Below are 18347 nucleotides of genomic sequence, written 5' to 3' on the forward strand. Positions count from 1 at the left end.
CCACGTGTGCACTTTATCGGACTGTGATGTCAGAGGTGACGACACAGCCAATTCATCGTTAGTATAGTGGTAAGTATCCCCGCCTGTCACGCGGGAGACCGGGGTTCGATTCCCCGACGGGGAGGCCTCTTATATTCTTGAATTTGCTACGAGAAGCTGATCGAGATGGCAAAAAATTCATATTCAGGAGCTTTTGATATTTTATTGTTTGATTGTCACTTTACTGCCACCAAAAGTCACTACATGTGTGATAAATCCATCCCCCCCAAAACGGAATGATTGCGCTCATACCTATTACCAGTTCTTTCCGTAGGGGATAAACGCCACGCCCATGGCCGGTTAGCTCAGTTGGTTAGAGCGTGGTGCTAATAACGCCAAGGTCGCGGGTTCGATCCCCGTACGGGCCAAGTACAGCTTTTTAGAGGTCCCGTGCACTCGTTTCATCCCAGGTGGGTCGATGCAGATGCTGAAGCTTGTTTCTTTTTACTCCGCATTTTGTTCATAGTGTTTTCTGTGTAGAATTGCATGCCTAACTGATTTGGAGAAGTAGCTGTTCCTATGGTGTGGTGTTATTTAAAGCCTGTAGCAAGCATATAGTATAGTCATTGCAATTGATCTCTGTGTTAAACTTGGTGCTGTGTTTATGTGCTGATGGTGGCTCTGGTGCTGTATTCATGTACTGATGATGGGTCTTGTGTTGAACTCGTATGCTGATGTAGTCATATGCTGATGGAAGTTCTGTTTCCGTAACCATGCACTGACGGCGGTTCTGGTGATGTATCAATGTAGCTGCTGCAATCTTTAACTTATTAGACTTGATATTAGGTCATGCTAGGGTCAGTATGCTGTGCTGAAAATACAGCTGTCTGAATGAGGCCATTATAGGTCAGCTGAGCAATAGTTTGACAAAAGCTCCCAGACACTATAGACAGCTTTGCCATCATTAGGGCGGCTGCTCTTTCTCTCCCAAAAATGGCAGTTTTCTTCACAGTCTCACCTCCCTTGTCTGAAAGTGCCCAAACGAAAAAGGAGCCTGGCCAACAGTGGTTCATCTGATCAGTCACATACCACGTGTGCACTTTATCGGACTGTGATGTCAGAGGTGACGACACAGCCAATCCTCGTTAGTATAGTGGTAAGTATCCCCGCCTGTCACGCGGGAGACCGGGGCTCGATTCCCCGACGGGGAGGCCTCTGATATTCTTGAATTTGCTACGAGAAGCTGATCGAGATGGCAAAAAATTCATATTCAGGAGCTTTTGATATTTTATTGTTTGATTGTCACTTTACTGCCACCAAAAGTCACTACATGTGTGATAAATCCATCCCCCCCAAAACGGAATGATTGCGCTCATACCTATTACCAGTTCTTTCCGTAGGGGATAAACGCCACGCCCATGGCCGGTTAGCTCAGTTGGTTAGAGCGTGGTGCTAATAACGCCAAGGTCGCGGGTTCGATCCCCGTACGGGCCAAGTACAGCTTTTTAGAGGTCCCGTGCACTCGTTTCATCCCAGGTGGGTCGATGCAGATGCTGAAGCTTGTTTCTTTTTACTCCGCATTTTGTTCATAGTGTTTTCTGTGTAGAATTGCATGCCTAACTGATTTGGAGAAGTAGCTGTTCCTATGGTGTGGTGTTATTTAAAGCCTGTAGCAAGCATATAGTATAGTCATTGCAATTGATCTCTGTGTTAAACTTGGTGCTGTGTTTATGTGCTGATGGTGGCTCTGGTGCTGTATTCATGTACTGATGATGGGTCTTGTGTTGAACTCGTATGCTGATGTAGTCATATGCTGATGGAAGTTCTGTTTCCGTAACCATGCACTGACGGCGGTTCTGGTGATGTATCAATGTAGCTGCTGCAATCTTTAACTTATTAGACTTGATATTAGGTCATGCTAGGGTCAGTATGCTGTGCTGAAAATACAGCTGTCTGAATGAGGCCATTATAGGTCAGCTGAGCAAGAGTTTGACAAAAGCTCCCAGACACTATAGACAGCTTTGCCATCATTAGGGCGGCTGCTCTTTCTCTCCCAAAAATGGCAGTTTTCTTCACAGTCTCACCTCCCTTGTCTGAAAGTGCCCAAACGAAAAAGGAGCCTGGCCAACAGTGGTTCATCTGATCAGTCACATACCACGTGTGCACTTTATCGGACTGTGATGTCAGAGGTGACGACACAGCCAATCCTCGTTAGTATAGTGGTAAGTATCCCCGCCTGTCACGCGGGAGACCGGGGTTCGATTCCCCGACGGGGAGGCCTCTTATATTCTTGAATTTGCTACGAGAAGCTGATCGAGATGGCAAAAAATTCATATTCAGGAGCTTTTGATATTTCATTGTTTGATTGTCACTTTACTGCCACCAAAAGTCACTACATGTGTGATAAATCCATCCCCCCCAAAACGGAATGATTGCGCTCATACCTATTACCAGTTCTTTCCGTAGGGGATAAACGCCACGCCCATGGCCGGTTAGCTCAGTTGGTTAGAGCGTGGTGCTAATAACGCCAAGGTCGCGGGTTCGATCCCCGTACGGGCCAAGTACAGCTTTTTAGAGGTCCCGTGCACTCGTTTCATCCCAGGTGGGTCGATGCAGATGCTGAAGCTTGTTTCTTTTTACTCCGCATTTTGTTCATAGTGTTTTCTGTGTAGAATTGCATGCCTAACTGATTTGGAGAAGTAGCTGTTCCTATGGTGTGGTGTTATTTAAAGCCTGTAGCAAGCATATAGTATAGTCATTGCAATTGATCTCTGTGTTAAACTTGGTGCTGTGTTTATGTGCTGATGGTGGCTCTGGTGCTGTATTCATGTACTGATGATGGGTCTTGTGTTGAACTCGTATGCTGATGTAGTCATATGCTGATGGAAGTTCTGTTTCCGTAACCATGCACTGACGGCGGTTCTGGTGATGTATCAATGTAGCTGCTGCAATCTTTAACTTATTAGACTTGATATTAGGTCATGCTAGGGTCAGTATGCTGTGCTGAAAATACAGCTGTCTGAATGAGGCCATTATAGGTCAGCTGAGCAATAGTTTGACAAAAGCTCCCAGACACTATAGACAGCTTTGCCATCATTAGGGCGGCTGCTCTTTCTCTCCCAAAAATGGCAGTTTTCTTCACAGTCTCACCTCCCTTGTCTGAAAGTGCCCAAACGAAAAAGGAGCCTGGCCAACAGTGGTTCATCTGATCAGTCACATACCACGTGTGCACTTTATCGGACTGTGATGTCAGAGGTGACGACACAGCCAATCCTCGTTAGTATAGTGGTAAGTATCCCCGCCTGTCACGCGGGAGACCGGGGCTCGATTCCCCGACGGGGAGGCCTCTGATATTCTTGAATTTGCTACGAGAAGCTGATCGAGATGGCAAAAAATTCATATTCAGGAGCTTTTGATATTTTATTGTTTGATTGTCACTTTACTGCCACCAAAAGTCACTACATGTGTGATAAATCCATCCCCCCCAAAACGGAATGATTGCGCTCATACCTATTACCAGTTCTTTCCGTAGGGGATAAACGCCACGCCCATGGCCGGTTAGCTCAGTTGGTTAGAGCGTGGTGCTAATAACGCCAAGGTCGCGGGTTCGATCCCCGTACGGGCCAAGTACAGCTTTTTAGAGGTCCCGTGCACTCGTTTCATCCCAGGTGGGTCGATGCAGATGCTGAAGCTTGTTTCTTTTTACTCCGCATTTTGTTCATAGTGTTTTCTGTGTAGAATTGCATGCCTAACTGATTTGGAGAAGTAGCTGTTCCTATGGTGTGGTGTTATTTAAAGCCTGTAGCAAGCATATAGTATAGTCATTGCAATTGATCTCTGTGTTAAACTTGGTGCTGTGTTTATGTGCTGATGGTGGCTCTGGTGCTGTATTCATGTACTGATGATGGGTCTTGTGTTGAACTCGTATGCTGATGTAGTCATATGCTGATGGAAGTTCTGTTTCCGTAACCATGCACTGACGGCGGTTCTGGTGATGTATCAATGTAGCTGCTGCAATCTTTAACTTATTAGACTTGATATTAGGTCATGCTAGGGTCAGTATGCTGTGCTGAAAATACAGCTGTCTGAATGAGGCCATTATAGGTCAGCTGAGCAAGAGTTTGACAAAAGCTCCCAGACACTATAGACAGCTTTGCCATCATTAGGGCGGCTGCTCTTTCTCTCCCAAAAATGGCAGTTTTCTTCACAGTCTCACCTCCCTTGTCTGAAAGTGCCCAAACGAAAAAGGAGCCTGGCCAACAGTGGTTCATCTGATCAGTCACATACCACGTGTGCACTTTATCGGACTGTGATGTCAGAGGTGACGACACAGCCAATCCTCGTTAGTATAGTGGTAAGTATCCCCGCCTGTCACGCGGGAGACCGGGGTTCGATTCCCCGACGGGGAGGCCTCTTATATTCTTGAATTTGCTACGAGAAGCTGATCGAGATGGCAAAAAATTCATATTCAGGAGCTTTTGATATTTCATTGTTTGATTGTCACTTTACTGCCACCAAAAGTCACTACATGTGTGATAAATCCATCCCCCCCAAAACGGAATGATTGCGCTCATACCTATTACCAGTTCTTTCCGTAGGGGATAAACGCCACGCCCATGGCCGGTTAGCTCAGTTGGTTAGAGCGTGGTGCTAATAACGCCAAGGTCGCGGGTTCGATCCCCGTACGGGCCAAGTACAGCTTTTTAGAGGTCCCGTGCACTCGTTTCATCCCAGGTGGGTCGATGCAGATGCTGAAGCTTGTTTCTTTTTACTCCGCATTTTGTTCATAGTGTTTTCTGTGTAGAATTGCATGCCTAACTGATTTGGAGAAGTAGCTGTTCCTATGGTGTGGTGTTATTTAAAGCCTGTAGCAAGCATATAGTATAGTCATTGCAATTGATCTCTGTGTTAAACTTGGTGCTGTGTTTATGTGCTGATGGTGGCTCTGGTGCTGTATTCATGTACTGATGATGGGTCTTGTGTTGAACTCGTATGCTGATGTAGTCATATGCTGATGGAAGTTCTGTTTCCGTAACCATGCACTGACGGCGGTTCTGGTGATGTATCAATGTAGCTGCTGCAATCTTTAACTTATTAGACTTGATATTAGGTCATGCTAGGGTCAGTATGCTGTGCTGAAAATACAGCTGTCTGAATGAGGCCATTATAGGTCAGCTGAGCAAGAGTTTGACAAAAGCTCCCAGACACTATAGACAGCTTTGCCATCATTAGGGCGGCTGCTCTTTCTCTCCCAAAAATGGCAGTTTTCTTCACAGTCTCACCTCCCTTGTCTGAAAGTGCCCAAACGAAAAAGGAGCCTGGCCAACAGTGGTTCATCTGATCAGTCACATACCACGTGTGCACTTTATCGGACTGTGATGTCAGAGGTGACGACACAGCCAATCCTCGTTAGTATAGTGGTAAGTATCCCCGCCTGTCACGCGGGAGACCGGGGTTCGATTCCCCGACGGGGAGGCCTCTTATATTCTTGAATTTGCTACGAGAAGCTGATCGAGATGGCAAAAAATTCATATTCAGGAGCTTTTGATATTTTATTGTTTGATTGTCACTTTACTGCCACCAAAAGTCACTACATGTGTGATAAATCCATCCCCCCCAAAACGGAATGATTGCGCTCATACCTATTACCAGTTCTTTCCGTAGGGGATAAACGCCACGCCCATGGCCGGTTAGCTCAGTTGGTTAGAGCGTGGTGCTAATAACGCCAAGGTCGCGGGTTCGATCCCCGTACGGGCCAAGTACAGCTTTTTAGAGGTCCCGTGCACTCGTTTCATCCCAGGTGGGTCGATGCAGATGCTGAAGCTTGTTTCTTTTTACTCCGCATTTTGTTCATAGTGTTTTCTGTGTAGAATTGCATGCCTAACTGATTTGGAGAAGTAGCTGTTCCTATGGTGTGGTGTTATTTAAAGCCTGTAGCAAGCATATAGTATAGTCATTGCAATTGATCTCTGTGTTAAACTTGGTGCTGTGTTTATGTGCTGATGGTGGCTCTGGTGCTGTATTCATGTACTGATGATGGGTCTTGTGTTGAACTCGTATGCTGATGTAGTCATATGCTGATGGAAGTTCTGTTTCCGTAACCATGCACTGACGGCGGTTCTGGTGATGTATCAATGTAGCTGCTGCAATCTTTAACTTATTAGACTTGATATTAGGTCATGCTAGGGTCAGTATGCTGTGCTGAAAATACAGCTGTCTGAATGAGGCCATTATAGGTCAGCTGAGCAAGAGTTTGACAAAAGCTCCCAGACACTATAGACAGCTTTGCCATCATTAGGGCGGCTGCTCTTTCTCTCCCAAAAATGGCAGTTTTCTTCACAGTCTCACCTCCCTTGTCTGAAAGTGCCCAAACGAAAAAGGAGCCTGGCCAACAGTGGTTCATCTGATCAGTCACATACCACGTGTGCACTTTATCGGACTGTGATGTCAGAGGTGACGACACAGCCAATCCTCGTTAGTATAGTGGTAAGTATCCCCGCCTGTCACGCGGGAGACCGGGGTTCGATTCCCCGACGGGGAGGCCTCTTATATTCTTGAATTTGCTACGAGAAGCTGATCGAGATGGCAAAAAATTCATATTCAGGAGCTTTTGATATTTTATTGTTTGATTGTCACTTTACTGCCACCAAAAGTCACTACATGTGTGATAAATCCATCCCCCCCAAAACGGAATGATTGCGCTCATACCTATTACCAGTTCTTTCCGTAGGGGATAAACGCCACGCCCATGGCCGGTTAGCTCAGTTGGTTAGAGCGTGGTGCTAATAACGCCAAGGTCGCGGGTTCGATCCCCGTACGGGCCAAGTACAGCTTTTTAGAGGTCCCGTGCACTCGTTTCATCCCAGGTGGGTCGATGCAGATGCTGAAGCTTGTTTCTTTTTACTCCGCATTTTGTTCATAGTGTTTTCTGTGTAGAATTGCATGCCTAACTGATTTGGAGAAGTAGCTGTTCCTATGGTGTGGTGTTATTTAAAGCCTGTAGCAAGCATATAGTATAGTCATTGCAATTGATCTCTGTGTTAAACTTGGTGCTGTGTTTATGTGCTGATGGTGGCTCTGGTGCTGTATTCATGTACTGATGATGGGTCTTGTGTTGAACTCGTATGCTGATGTAGTCATATGCTGATGGAAGTTCTGTTTCCGTAACCATGCACTGACGGCGGTTCTGGTGATGTATCAATGTAGCTGCTGCAATCTTTAACTTATTAGACTTGATATTAGGTCATGCTAGGGTCAGTATGCTGTGCTGAAAATACAGCTGTCTGAATGAGGCCATTATAGGTCAGCTGAGCAAGAGTTTGACAAAAGCTCCCAGACACTATAGACAGCTTTGCCATCATTAGGGCGGCTGCTCTTTCTCTCCCAAAAATGGCAGTTTTCTTCACAGTCTCACCTCCCTTGTCTGAAAGTGCCCAAACGAAAAAGGAGCCTGGCCAACAGTGGTTCATCTGATCAGTCACATACCACGTGTGCACTTTATCGGACTGTGATGTCAGAGGTGACGACACAGCCAATTCATCGTTAGTATAGTGGTAAGTATCCCCGCCTGTCACGCGGGAGACCGGGGTTCGATTCCCCGACGGGGAGGCCTCTTATATTCTTGAATTTGCTACGAGAAGCTGATCGAGATGGCAAAAAATTCATATTCAGGAGCTTTTGATATTTTATTGTTTGATTGTCACTTTACTGCCACCAAAAGTCACTACATGTGTGATAAATCCATCCCCCCCAAAACGGAATGATTGCGCTCATACCTATTACCAGTTCTTTCCGTAGGGGATAAACGCCACGCCCATGGCCGGTTAGCTCAGTTGGTTAGAGCGTGGTGCTAATAACGCCAAGGTCGCGGGTTCGATCCCCGTACGGGCCAAGTACAGCTTTTTAGAGGTCCCGTGCACTCGTTTCATCCCAGGTGGGTCGATGCAGATGCTGAAGCTTGTTTCTTTTTACTCCGCATTTTGTTCATAGTGTTTTCTGTGTAGAATTGCATGCCTAACTGATTTGGAGAAGTAGCTGTTCCTATGGTGTGGTGTTATTTAAAGCCTGTAGCAAGCATATAGTATAGTCATTGCAATTGATCTCTGTGTTAAACTTGGTGCTGTGTTTATGTGCTGATGGTGGCTCTGGTGCTGTATTCATGTACTGATGATGGGTCTTGTGTTGAACTCGTATGCTGATGTAGTCATATGCTGATGGAAGTTCTGTTTCCGTAACCATGCACTGACGGCGGTTCTGGTGATGTATCAATGTAGCTGCTGCAATCTTTAACTTATTAGACTTGATATTAGGTCATGCTAGGGTCAGTATGCTGTGCTGAAAATACAGCTGTCTGAATGAGGCCATTATAGGTCAGCTGAGCAATAGTTTGACAAAAGCTCCCAGACACTATAGACAGCTTTGCCATCATTAGGGCGGCTGCTCTTTCTCTCCCAAAAATGGCAGTTTTCTTCACAGTCTCACCTCCCTTGTCTGAAAGTGCCCAAACGAAAAAGGAGCCTGGCCAACAGTGGTTCATCTGATCAGTCACATACCACGTGTGCACTTTATCGGACTGTGATGTCAGAGGTGACGACACAGCCAATCCTCGTTAGTATAGTGGTAAGTATCCCCGCCTGTCACGCGGGAGACCGGGGTTCGATTCCCCGACGGGGAGGCCTCTTATATTCTTGAATTTGCTACGAGAAGCTGATCGAGATGGCAAAAAATTCATATTCAGGAGCTTTTGATATTTTATTGTTTGATTGTCACTTTACTGCCACCAAAAGTCACTACATGTGTGATAAATCCATCCCCCCCAAAACGGAATGATTGCGCTCATACCTATTACCAGTTCTTTCCGTAGGGGATAAACGCCACGCCCATGGCCGGTTAGCTCAGTTGGTTAGAGCGTGGTGCTAATAACGCCAAGGTCGCGGGTTCGATCCCCGTACGGGCCAAGTACAGCTTTTTAGAGGTCCCGTGCACTCGTTTCATCCCAGGTGGGTCGATGCAGATGCTGAAGCTTGTTTCTTTTTACTCCGCATTTTGTTCATAGTGTTTTCTGTGTAGAATTGCATGCCTAACTGATTTGGAGAAGTAGCTGTTCCTATGGTGTGGTGTTATTTAAAGCCTGTAGCAAGCATATAGTATAGTCATTGCAATTGATCTCTGTGTTAAACTTGGTGCTGTGTTTATGTGCTGATGGTGGCTCTGGTGCTGTATTCATGTACTGATGATGGGTCTTGTGTTGAACTCGTATGCTGATGTAGTCATATGCTGATGGAAGTTCTGTTTCCGTAACCATGCACTGACGGCGGTTCTGGTGATGTATCAATGTAGCTGCTGCAATCTTTAACTTATTAGACTTGATATTAGGTCATGCTAGGGTCAGTATGCTGTGCTGAAAATACAGCTGTCTGAATGAGGCCATTATAGGTCAGCTGAGCAAGAGTTTGACAAAAGCTCCCAGACACTATAGACAGCTTTGCCATCATTAGGGCGGCTGCTCTTTCTCTCCCAAAAATGGCAGTTTTCTTCACAGTCTCACCTCCCTTGTCTGAAAGTGCCCAAACGAAAAAGGAGCCTGGCCAACAGTGGTTCATCTGATCAGTCACATACCACGTGTGCACTTTATCGGACTGTGATGTCAGAGGTGACGACACAGCCAATCCTCGTTAGTATAGTGGTAAGTATCCCCGCCTGTCACGCGGGAGACCGGGGTTCGATTCCCCGACGGGGAGGCCTCTTATATTCTTGAATTTGCTACGAGAAGCTGATCGAGATGGCAAAAAATTCATATTCAGGAGCTTTTGATATTTTATTGTTTGATTGTCACTTTACTGCCACCAAAAGTCACTACATGTGTGATAAATCCATCCCCCCCAAAACGGAATGATTGCGCTCATACCTATTACCAGTTCTTTCCGTAGGGGATAAACGCCACGCCCATGGCCGGTTAGCTCAGTTGGTTAGAGCGTGGTGCTAATAACGCCAAGGTCGCGGGTTCGATCCCCGTACGGGCCAAGTACAGCTTTTTAGAGGTCCCGTGCACTCGTTTCATCCCAGGTGGGTCGATGCAGATGCTGAAGCTTGTTTCTTTTTACTCCGCATTTTGTTCATAGTGTTTTCTGTGTAGAATTGCATGCCTAACTGATTTGGAGAAGTAGCTGTTCCTATGGTGTGGTGTTATTTAAAGCCTGTAGCAAGCATATAGTATAGTCATTGCAATTGATCTCTGTGTTAAACTTGGTGCTGTGTTTATGTGCTGATGGTGGCTCTGGTGCTGTATTCATGTACTGATGATGGGTCTTGTGTTGAACTCGTATGCTGATGTAGTCATATGCTGATGGAAGTTCTGTTTCCGTAACCATGCACTGACGGCGGTTCTGGTGATGTATCAATGTAGCTGCTGCAATCTTTAACTTATTAGACTTGATATTAGGTCATGCTAGGGTCAGTATGCTGTGCTGAAAATACAGCTGTCTGAATGAGGCCATTATAGGTCAGCTGAGCAAGAGTTTGACAAAAGCTCCCAGACACTATAGACAGCTTTGCCATCATTAGGGCGGCTGCTCTTTCTCTCCCAAAAATGGCAGTTTTCTTCACAGTCTCACCTCCCTTGTCTGAAAGTGCCCAAACGAAAAAGGAGCCTGGCCAACAGTGGTTCATCTGATCAGTCACATACCACGTGTGCACTTTATCGGACTGTGATGTCAGAGGTGACGACACAGCCAATCCTCGTTAGTATAGTGGTAAGTATCCCCGCCTGTCACGCGGGAGACCGGGGTTCGATTCCCCGACGGGGAGGCCTCTTATATTCTTGAATTTGCTACGAGAAGCTGATCGAGATGGCAAAAAATTCATATTCAGGAGCTTTTGATATTTTATTGTTTGATTGTCACTTTACTGCCACCAAAAGTCACTACATGTGTGATAAATCCATCCCCCCCAAAACGGAATGATTGCGCTCATACCTATTACCAGTTCTTTCCGTAGGGGATAAACGCCACGCCCATGGCCGGTTAGCTCAGTTGGTTAGAGCGTGGTGCTAATAACGCCAAGGTCGCGGGTTCGATCCCCGTACGGGCCAAGTACAGCTTTTTAGAGGTCCCGTGCACTCGTTTCATCCCAGGTGGGTCGATGCAGATGCTGAAGCTTGTTTCTTTTTACTCCGCATTTTGTTCATAGTGTTTTCTGTGTAGAATTGCATGCCTAACTGATTTGGAGAAGTAGCTGTTCCTATGGTGTGGTGTTATTTAAAGCCTGTAGCAAGCATATAGTATAGTCATTGCAATTGATCTCTGTGTTAAACTTGGTGCTGTGTTTATGTGCTGATGGTGGCTCTGGTGCTGTATTCATGTACTGATGATGGGTCTTGTGTTGAACTCGTATGCTGATGTAGTCATATGCTGATGGAAGTTCTGTTTCCGTAACCATGCACTGACGGCGGTTCTGGTGATGTATCAATGTAGCTGCTGCAATCTTTAACTTATTAGACTTGATATTAGGTCATGCTAGGGTCAGTATGCTGTGCTGAAAATACAGCTGTCTGAATGAGGCCATTATAGGTCAGCTGAGCAAGAGTTTGACAAAAGCTCCCAGACACTATAGACAGCTTTGCCATCATTAGGGCGGCTGCTCTTTCTCTCCCAAAAATGGCAGTTTTCTTCACAGTCTCACCTCCCTTGTCTGAAAGTGCCCAAACGAAAAAGGAGCCTGGCCAACAGTGGTTCATCTGATCAGTCACATACCACGTGTGCACTTTATCGGACTGTGATGTCAGAGGTGACGACACAGCCAATCCTCGTTAGTATAGTGGTAAGTATCCCCGCCTGTCACGCGGGAGACCGGGGTTCGATTCCCCGACGGGGAGGCCTCTTATATTCTTGAATTTGCTACGAGAAGCTGATCGAGATGGCAAAAAATTCATATTCAGGAGCTTTTGATATTTTATTGTTTGATTGTCACTTTACTGCCACCAAAAGTCACTACATGTGTGATAAATCCATCCCCCCCAAAACGGAATGATTGCGCTCATACCTATTACCAGTTCTTTCCGTAGGGGATAAACGCCACGCCCATGGCCGGTTAGCTCAGTTGGTTAGAGCGTGGTGCTAATAACGCCAAGGTCGCGGGTTCGATCCCCGTACGGGCCAAGTACAGCTTTTTAGAGGTCCCGTGCACTCGTTTCATCCCAGGTGGGTCGATGCAGATGCTGAAGCTTGTTTCTTTTTACTCCGCATTTTGTTCATAGTGTTTTCTGTGTAGAATTGCATGCCTAACTGATTTGGAGAAGTAGCTGTTCCTATGGTGTGGTGTTATTTAAAGCCTGTAGCAAGCATATAGTATAGTCATTGCAATTGATCTCTGTGTTAAACTTGGTGCTGTGTTTATGTGCTGATGGTGGCTCTGGTGCTGTATTCATGTACTGATGATGGGTCTTGTGTTGAACTCGTATGCTGATGTAGTCATATGCTGATGGAAGTTCTGTTTCCGTAACCATGCACTGACGGCGGTTCTGGTGATGTATCAATGTAGCTGCTGCAATCTTTAACTTATTAGACTTGATATTAGGTCATGCTAGGGTCAGTATGCTGTGCTGAAAATACAGCTGTCTGAATGAGGCCATTATAGGTCAGCTGAGCAAGAGTTTGACAAAAGCTCCCAGACACTATAGACAGCTTTGCCATCATTAGGGCGGCTGCTCTTTCTCTCCCAAAAATGGCAGTTTTCTTCACAGTCTCACCTCCCTTGTCTGAAAGTGCCCAAACGAAAAAGGAGCCTGGCCAACAGTGGTTCATCTGATCAGTCACATACCACGTGTGCACTTTATCGGACTGTGATGTCAGAGGTGACGACACAGCCAATCCTCGTTAGTATAGTGGTAAGTATCCCCGCCTGTCACGCGGGAGACCGGGGTTCGATTCCCCGACGGGGAGGCCTCTTATATTCTTGAATTTGCTACGAGAAGCTGATCGAGATGGCAAAAAATTCATATTCAGGAGCTTTTGATATTTTATTGTTTGATTGTCACTTTACTGCCACCAAAAGTCACTACATGTGTGATAAATCCATCCCCCCCAAAACGGAATGATTGCGCTCATACCTATTACCAGTTCTTTCCGTAGGGGATAAACGCCACGCCCATGGCCGGTTAGCTCAGTTGGTTAGAGCGTGGTGCTAATAACGCCAAGGTCGCGGGTTCGATCCCCGTACGGGCCAAGTACAGCTTTTTAGAGGTCCCGTGCACTCGTTTCATCCCAGGTGGGTCGATGCAGATGCTGAAGCTTGTTTCTTTTTACTCCGCATTTTGTTCATAGTGTTTTCTGTGTAGAATTGCATGCCTAACTGATTTGGAGAAGTAGCTGTTCCTATGGTGTGGTGTTATTTAAAGCCTGTAGCAAGCATATAGTATAGTCATTGCAATTGATCTCTGTGTTAAACTTGGTGCTGTGTTTATGTGCTGATGGTGGCTCTGGTGCTGTATTCATGTACTGATGATGGGTCTTGTGTTGAACTCGTATGCTGATGTAGTCATATGCTGATGGAAGTTCTGTTTCCGTAACCATGCACTGACGGCGGTTCTGGTGATGTATCAATGTAGCTGCTGCAATCTTTAACTTATTAGACTTGATATTAGGTCATGCTAGGGTCAGTATGCTGTGCTGAAAATACAGCTGTCTGAATGAGGCCATTATAGGTCAGCTGAGCAAGAGTTTGACAAAAGCTCCCAGACACTATAGACAGCTTTGCCATCATTAGGGCGGCTGCTCTTTCTCTCCCAAAAATGGCAGTTTTCTTCACAGTCTCACCTCCCTTGTCTGAAAGTGCCCAAACGAAAAAGGAGCCTGGCCAACAGTGGTTCATCTGATCAGTCACATACCACGTGTGCACTTTATCGGACTGTGATGTCAGAGGTGACGACACAGCCAATCCTCGTTAGTATAGTGGTAAGTATCCCCGCCTGTCACGCGGGAGACCGGGGTTCGATTCCCCGACGGGGAGGCCTCTTATATTCTTGAATTTGCTACGAGAAGCTGATCGAGATGGCAAAAAATTCATATTCAGGAGCTTTTGATATTTTATTGTTTGATTGTCACTTTACTGCCACCAAAAGTCACTACATGTGTGATAAATCCATCCCCCCCAAAACGGAATGATTGCGCTCATACCTATTACCAGTTCTTTCCGTAGGGGATAAACGCCACGCCCATGGCCGGTTAGCTCAGTTGGTTAGAGCGTGGTGCTAATAACGCCAAGGTCGCGGGTTCGATCCCCGTACGGGCCAAGTACAGCTTTTTAGAGGTCCCGTGCACTCGTTTCATCCCAGGTGGGTCGATGCAGATGCTGAAGCTTGTTTCTTTTTACTCCGCATTTTGTTCATAGTGTTTTCTGTGTAGAATTGCATGCCTAACTGATTTGGAGAAGTAGCTGTTCCTATGGTGTGGTGTTATTTAAAGCCTGTAGCAAGCATATAGTATAGTCATTGCAATTGATCTCTGTGTTAAACTTGGTGCTGTGTTTATGTGCTGATGGTGGCTCTGGTGCTGTATTCATGTACTGATGATGGGTCTTGTGTTGAACTCGTATGCTGATGTAGTCATATGCTGATGGAAGTTCTGTTTCCGTAACCATGCACTGACGGCGGTTCTGGTGATGTATCAATGTAGCTGCTGCAATCTTTAACTTATTAGACTTGATATTAGGTCATGCTAGGGTCAGTATGCTGTGCTGAAAATACAGCTGTCTGAATGAGGCCATTATAGGTCAGCTGAGCAAGAGTTTGACAAAAGCTCCCAGACACTATAGACAGCTTTGCCATCATTAGGGCGGCTGCTCTTTCTCTCCCAAAAATGGCAGTTTTCTTCACAGTCTCACCTCCCTTGTCTGAAAGTGCCCAAACGAAAAAGGAGCCTGGCCAACAGTGGTTCATCTGATCAGTCACATACCACGTGTGCACTTTATCGGACTGTGATGTCAGAGGTGACGACACAGCCAATCCTCGTTAGTATAGTGGTAAGTATCCCCGCCTGTCACGCGGGAGACCGGGGTTCGATTCCCCGACGGGGAGGCCTCTTATATTCTTGAATTTGCTACGAGAAGCTGATCGAGATGGCAAAAAATTCATATTCAGGAGCTTTTGATATTTTATTGTTTGATTGTCACTTTACTGCCACCAAAAGTCACTACATGTGTGATAAATCCATCCCCCCCAAAACGGAATGATTGCGCTCATACCTATTACCAGTTCTTTCCGTAGGGGATAAACGCCACGCCCATGGCCGGTTAGCTCAGTTGGTTAGAGCGTGGTGCTAATAACGCCAAGGTCGCGGGTTCGATCCCCGTACGGGCCAAGTACAGCTTTTTAGAGGTCCCGTGCACTCGTTTCATCCCAGGTGGGTCGATGCAGATGCTGAAGCTTGTTTCTTTTTACTCCGCATTTTGTTCATAGTGTTTTCTGTGTAGAATTGCATGCCTAACTGATTTGGAGAAGTAGCTGTTCCTATGGTGTGGTGTTATTTAAAGCCTGTAGCAAGCATATAGTATAGTCATTGCAATTGATCTCTGTGTTAAACTTGGTGCTGTGTTTATGTGCTGATGGTGGCTCTGGTGCTGTATTCATGTACTGATGATGGGTCTTGTGTTGAACTCGTATGCTGATGTAGTCATATGCTGATGGAAGTTCTGTTTCCGTAACCATGCACTGACGGCGGTTCTGGTGATGTATCAATGTAGCTGCTGCAATCTTTAACTTATTAGACTTGATATTAGGTCATGCTAGGGTCAGTATGCTGTGCTGAAAATACAGCTGTCTGAATGAGGCCATTATAGGTCAGCTGAGCAAGAGTTTGACAAAAGCTCCCAGACACTATAGACAGCTTTGCCATCATTAGGGCGGCTGCTCTTTCTCTCCCAAAAATGGCAGTTTTCTTCACAGTCTCACCTCCCTTGTCTGAAAGTGCCCAAACGAAAAAGGAGCCTGGCCAACAGTGGTTCATCTGATCAGTCACATACCACGTGTGCACTTTATCGGACTGTGATGTCAGAGGTGACGACACAGCCAATCCTCGTTAGTATAGTGGTAAGTATCCCCGCCTGTCACGCGGGAGACCGGGGTTCGATTCCCCGACGGGGAGGCCTCTTATATTCTTGAATTTGCTACGAGAAGCTGATCGAGATGGCAAAAAATTCATATTCAGGAGCTTTTGATATTTTATTGTTTGATTGTCACTTTACTGCCACCAAAAGTCACTACATGTGTGATAAATCCATCCCCCCCAAAACGGAATGATTGCGCTCATACCTATTACCAGTTCTTTCCGTAGGGGATAAACGCCACGCCCATGGCCGGTTAGCTCAGTTGGTTAGAGCGTGGTGCTAATAACGCCAAGGTCGCGGGTTCGATCCCCGTACGGGCCAAGTACAGCTTTTTAGAGGTCCCGTGCACTCGTTTCATCCCAGGTGGGTCGATGCAGATGCTGAAGCTTGTTTCTTTTTACTCCGCATTTTGTTCATAGTGTTTTCTGTGTAGAATTGCATGCCTAACTGATTTGGAGAAGTAGCTGTTCCTATGGTGTGGTGTTATTTAAAGCCTGTAGCAAGCATATAGTATAGTCATTGCAATTGATCTCTGTGTTAAACTTGGTGCTGTGTTTATGTGCTGATGGTGGCTCTGGTGCTGTATTCATGTACTGATGATGGGTCTTGTGTTGAACTCGTATGCTGATGTAGTCATATGCTGATGGAAGTTCTGTTTCCGTAACCATGCACTGACGGCGGTTCTGGTGATGTATCAATGTAGCTGCTGCAATCTTTAACTTATTAGACTTGATATTAGGTCATGCTAGGGTCAGTATGCTGTGCTGAAAATACAGCTGTCTGAATGAGGCCATTATAGGTCAGCTGAGCAAGAGTTTGACAAAAGCTCCCAGACACTATAGACAGCTTTGCCATCATTAGGGCGGCTGCTCTTTCTCTCCCAAAAATGGCAGTTTTCTTCACAGTCTCACCTCCCTTGTCTGAAAGTGCCCAAACGAAAAAGGAGCCTGGCCAACAGTGGTTCATCTGATCAGTCACATACCACGTGTGCACTTTATCGGACTGTGATGTCAGAGGTGACGACACAGCCAATCCTCGTTAGTATAGTGGTAAGTATCCCCGCCTGTCACGCGGGAGACCGGGGTTCGATTCCCCGACGGGGAGGCCTCTTATATTCTTGAATTTGCTACGAGAAGCTGATCGAGATGGCAAAAAATTCATATTCAGGAGCTTTTGATATTTTATTGTTTGATTGTCACTTTACTGCCACCAAAAGTCACTACATGTGTGATAAATCCATCCCCCCCAAAACGGAATGATTGCGCTCATACCTATTACCAGTTCTTTCCGTAGGGGATAAACGCCACGCCCATGGCCGGTTAGCTCAGTTGGTTAGAGCGTGGTGCTAATAACGCCAAGGTCGCGGGTTCGATCCCCGTACGGGCCAAGTACAGCTTTTTAGAGGTCCCGTGCACTCGTTTCATCCCAGGTGGGTCGATGCAGATGCTGAAGCTTGTTTCTTTTTACTCCGCATTTTGTTCATAGTGTTTTCTGTGTAGAATTGCATGCCTAACTGATTTGGAGAAGTAGCTGTTCCTATGGTGTGGTGTTATTTAAAGCCTGTAGCAAGCATATAGTATAGTCATTGCAATTGATCTCTGTGTTAAACTTGGTGCTGTGTTTATGTGCTGATGGTGGCTCTGGTGCTGTATTCATGTACTGATGATGGGTCTTGTGTTGAACTCGTATGCTGATGTAGTCATATGCTGATGGAAGTTCTGTTTCCGTAACCATGCACTGACGGCGGTTCTGGTGATGTATCAATGTAGCTGCTGCAATCTTTAACTTATTAGACTTGATATTAGGTCATGCTAGGGTCAGTATGCTGTGCTGAAAATACAGCTGTCTGAATGAGGCCATTATAGGTCAGCTGAGCAAGAGTTTGACAAAAGCTCCCAGACACTATAGACAGCTTTGCCATCATTAGGGCGGCTGCTCTTTCTCTCCCAAAAATGGCAGTTTTCTTCACAGTCTCACCTCCCTTGTCTGAAAGTGCCCAAACGAAAAAGGAGCCTGGCCAACAGTGGTTCATCTGATCAGTCACATACCACGTGTGCACTTTATCGGACTGTGATGTCAGAGGTGACGACACAGCCAATCCTCGTTAGTATAGTGGTAAGTATCCCCGCCTGTCACGCGGGAGACCGGGGTTCGATTCCCCGACGGGGAGGCCTCTTATATTCTTGAATTTGCTACGAGAAGCTGATCGAGATGGCAAAAAATTCATATTCAGGAGCTTTTGATATTTTATTGTTTGATTGTCACTTTAC

At 46.0% G+C, this 18347-nt stretch overlaps 31 non-coding genes across 31 annotated transcripts; all 31 read left to right on the forward strand.

The window, feature by feature from the left end:
• Positions 1-333: 333 nt before the first annotated feature.
• On the forward strand, positions 334-407 carry TRNAI-AAU (transfer RNA isoleucine (anticodon AAU)). Its single transcript has one exon. It is a non-coding gene; the product is annotated as a tRNA-Ile (tRNA).
• A 992-nt stretch (positions 408-1399) lies between these two features.
• On the forward strand, positions 1400-1473 carry TRNAI-AAU (transfer RNA isoleucine (anticodon AAU)). The gene has a single exon. It is a non-coding gene; the product is annotated as a tRNA-Ile (tRNA).
• A 711-nt stretch (positions 1474-2184) lies between these two features.
• On the forward strand, positions 2185-2256 carry TRNAD-GUC (transfer RNA aspartic acid (anticodon GUC)). The gene has a single exon. It is a non-coding gene; the product is annotated as a tRNA-Asp (tRNA).
• Positions 2257-2465: 209 nt separating this feature from the next.
• Positions 2466-2539, forward strand: TRNAI-AAU (transfer RNA isoleucine (anticodon AAU)). The gene has a single exon. It is a non-coding gene; the product is annotated as a tRNA-Ile (tRNA).
• A 992-nt stretch (positions 2540-3531) lies between these two features.
• TRNAI-AAU (transfer RNA isoleucine (anticodon AAU)) lies at positions 3532-3605 on the forward strand. The gene has a single exon. It is a non-coding gene; the product is annotated as a tRNA-Ile (tRNA).
• Positions 3606-4316: 711 nt separating this feature from the next.
• TRNAD-GUC (transfer RNA aspartic acid (anticodon GUC)) lies at positions 4317-4388 on the forward strand. The gene has a single exon. It is a non-coding gene; the product is annotated as a tRNA-Asp (tRNA).
• A 209-nt stretch (positions 4389-4597) lies between these two features.
• Positions 4598-4671, forward strand: TRNAI-AAU (transfer RNA isoleucine (anticodon AAU)). Its single transcript has one exon. It is a non-coding gene; the product is annotated as a tRNA-Ile (tRNA).
• Positions 4672-5382: 711 nt separating this feature from the next.
• TRNAD-GUC (transfer RNA aspartic acid (anticodon GUC)) lies at positions 5383-5454 on the forward strand. The gene has a single exon. It is a non-coding gene; the product is annotated as a tRNA-Asp (tRNA).
• Positions 5455-5663: 209 nt separating this feature from the next.
• Positions 5664-5737, forward strand: TRNAI-AAU (transfer RNA isoleucine (anticodon AAU)). The gene has a single exon. It is a non-coding gene; the product is annotated as a tRNA-Ile (tRNA).
• A 711-nt stretch (positions 5738-6448) lies between these two features.
• Positions 6449-6520, forward strand: TRNAD-GUC (transfer RNA aspartic acid (anticodon GUC)). Its single transcript has one exon. It is a non-coding gene; the product is annotated as a tRNA-Asp (tRNA).
• A 209-nt stretch (positions 6521-6729) lies between these two features.
• TRNAI-AAU (transfer RNA isoleucine (anticodon AAU)) lies at positions 6730-6803 on the forward strand. Its single transcript has one exon. It is a non-coding gene; the product is annotated as a tRNA-Ile (tRNA).
• A 993-nt stretch (positions 6804-7796) lies between these two features.
• TRNAI-AAU (transfer RNA isoleucine (anticodon AAU)) lies at positions 7797-7870 on the forward strand. Its single transcript has one exon. It is a non-coding gene; the product is annotated as a tRNA-Ile (tRNA).
• A 711-nt stretch (positions 7871-8581) lies between these two features.
• On the forward strand, positions 8582-8653 carry TRNAD-GUC (transfer RNA aspartic acid (anticodon GUC)). Its single transcript has one exon. It is a non-coding gene; the product is annotated as a tRNA-Asp (tRNA).
• A 209-nt stretch (positions 8654-8862) lies between these two features.
• On the forward strand, positions 8863-8936 carry TRNAI-AAU (transfer RNA isoleucine (anticodon AAU)). Its single transcript has one exon. It is a non-coding gene; the product is annotated as a tRNA-Ile (tRNA).
• Positions 8937-9647: 711 nt separating this feature from the next.
• TRNAD-GUC (transfer RNA aspartic acid (anticodon GUC)) lies at positions 9648-9719 on the forward strand. The gene has a single exon. It is a non-coding gene; the product is annotated as a tRNA-Asp (tRNA).
• Positions 9720-9928: 209 nt separating this feature from the next.
• TRNAI-AAU (transfer RNA isoleucine (anticodon AAU)) lies at positions 9929-10002 on the forward strand. Its single transcript has one exon. It is a non-coding gene; the product is annotated as a tRNA-Ile (tRNA).
• A 711-nt stretch (positions 10003-10713) lies between these two features.
• On the forward strand, positions 10714-10785 carry TRNAD-GUC (transfer RNA aspartic acid (anticodon GUC)). The gene has a single exon. It is a non-coding gene; the product is annotated as a tRNA-Asp (tRNA).
• Positions 10786-10994: 209 nt separating this feature from the next.
• On the forward strand, positions 10995-11068 carry TRNAI-AAU (transfer RNA isoleucine (anticodon AAU)). Its single transcript has one exon. It is a non-coding gene; the product is annotated as a tRNA-Ile (tRNA).
• A 711-nt stretch (positions 11069-11779) lies between these two features.
• On the forward strand, positions 11780-11851 carry TRNAD-GUC (transfer RNA aspartic acid (anticodon GUC)). The gene has a single exon. It is a non-coding gene; the product is annotated as a tRNA-Asp (tRNA).
• Positions 11852-12060: 209 nt separating this feature from the next.
• On the forward strand, positions 12061-12134 carry TRNAI-AAU (transfer RNA isoleucine (anticodon AAU)). Its single transcript has one exon. It is a non-coding gene; the product is annotated as a tRNA-Ile (tRNA).
• Positions 12135-12845: 711 nt separating this feature from the next.
• On the forward strand, positions 12846-12917 carry TRNAD-GUC (transfer RNA aspartic acid (anticodon GUC)). Its single transcript has one exon. It is a non-coding gene; the product is annotated as a tRNA-Asp (tRNA).
• A 209-nt stretch (positions 12918-13126) lies between these two features.
• On the forward strand, positions 13127-13200 carry TRNAI-AAU (transfer RNA isoleucine (anticodon AAU)). The gene has a single exon. It is a non-coding gene; the product is annotated as a tRNA-Ile (tRNA).
• Positions 13201-13911: 711 nt separating this feature from the next.
• TRNAD-GUC (transfer RNA aspartic acid (anticodon GUC)) lies at positions 13912-13983 on the forward strand. The gene has a single exon. It is a non-coding gene; the product is annotated as a tRNA-Asp (tRNA).
• A 209-nt stretch (positions 13984-14192) lies between these two features.
• On the forward strand, positions 14193-14266 carry TRNAI-AAU (transfer RNA isoleucine (anticodon AAU)). The gene has a single exon. It is a non-coding gene; the product is annotated as a tRNA-Ile (tRNA).
• Positions 14267-14977: 711 nt separating this feature from the next.
• Positions 14978-15049, forward strand: TRNAD-GUC (transfer RNA aspartic acid (anticodon GUC)). The gene has a single exon. It is a non-coding gene; the product is annotated as a tRNA-Asp (tRNA).
• A 209-nt stretch (positions 15050-15258) lies between these two features.
• TRNAI-AAU (transfer RNA isoleucine (anticodon AAU)) lies at positions 15259-15332 on the forward strand. The gene has a single exon. It is a non-coding gene; the product is annotated as a tRNA-Ile (tRNA).
• Positions 15333-16043: 711 nt separating this feature from the next.
• TRNAD-GUC (transfer RNA aspartic acid (anticodon GUC)) lies at positions 16044-16115 on the forward strand. The gene has a single exon. It is a non-coding gene; the product is annotated as a tRNA-Asp (tRNA).
• A 209-nt stretch (positions 16116-16324) lies between these two features.
• On the forward strand, positions 16325-16398 carry TRNAI-AAU (transfer RNA isoleucine (anticodon AAU)). The gene has a single exon. It is a non-coding gene; the product is annotated as a tRNA-Ile (tRNA).
• Positions 16399-17109: 711 nt separating this feature from the next.
• Positions 17110-17181, forward strand: TRNAD-GUC (transfer RNA aspartic acid (anticodon GUC)). The gene has a single exon. It is a non-coding gene; the product is annotated as a tRNA-Asp (tRNA).
• A 209-nt stretch (positions 17182-17390) lies between these two features.
• TRNAI-AAU (transfer RNA isoleucine (anticodon AAU)) lies at positions 17391-17464 on the forward strand. The gene has a single exon. It is a non-coding gene; the product is annotated as a tRNA-Ile (tRNA).
• Positions 17465-18175: 711 nt separating this feature from the next.
• TRNAD-GUC (transfer RNA aspartic acid (anticodon GUC)) lies at positions 18176-18247 on the forward strand. The gene has a single exon. It is a non-coding gene; the product is annotated as a tRNA-Asp (tRNA).
• The last annotated feature ends 100 nt before the right edge of the window (positions 18248-18347 follow it).

This window comes from Ranitomeya variabilis, unplaced genomic scaffold (genome assembly GCF_051348905.1).
Source record: "Ranitomeya variabilis isolate aRanVar5 unplaced genomic scaffold, aRanVar5.hap1 Scaffold_79, whole genome shotgun sequence".
NCBI lineage: Eukaryota > Metazoa > Chordata > Amphibia > Anura > Dendrobatidae > Ranitomeya > Ranitomeya variabilis.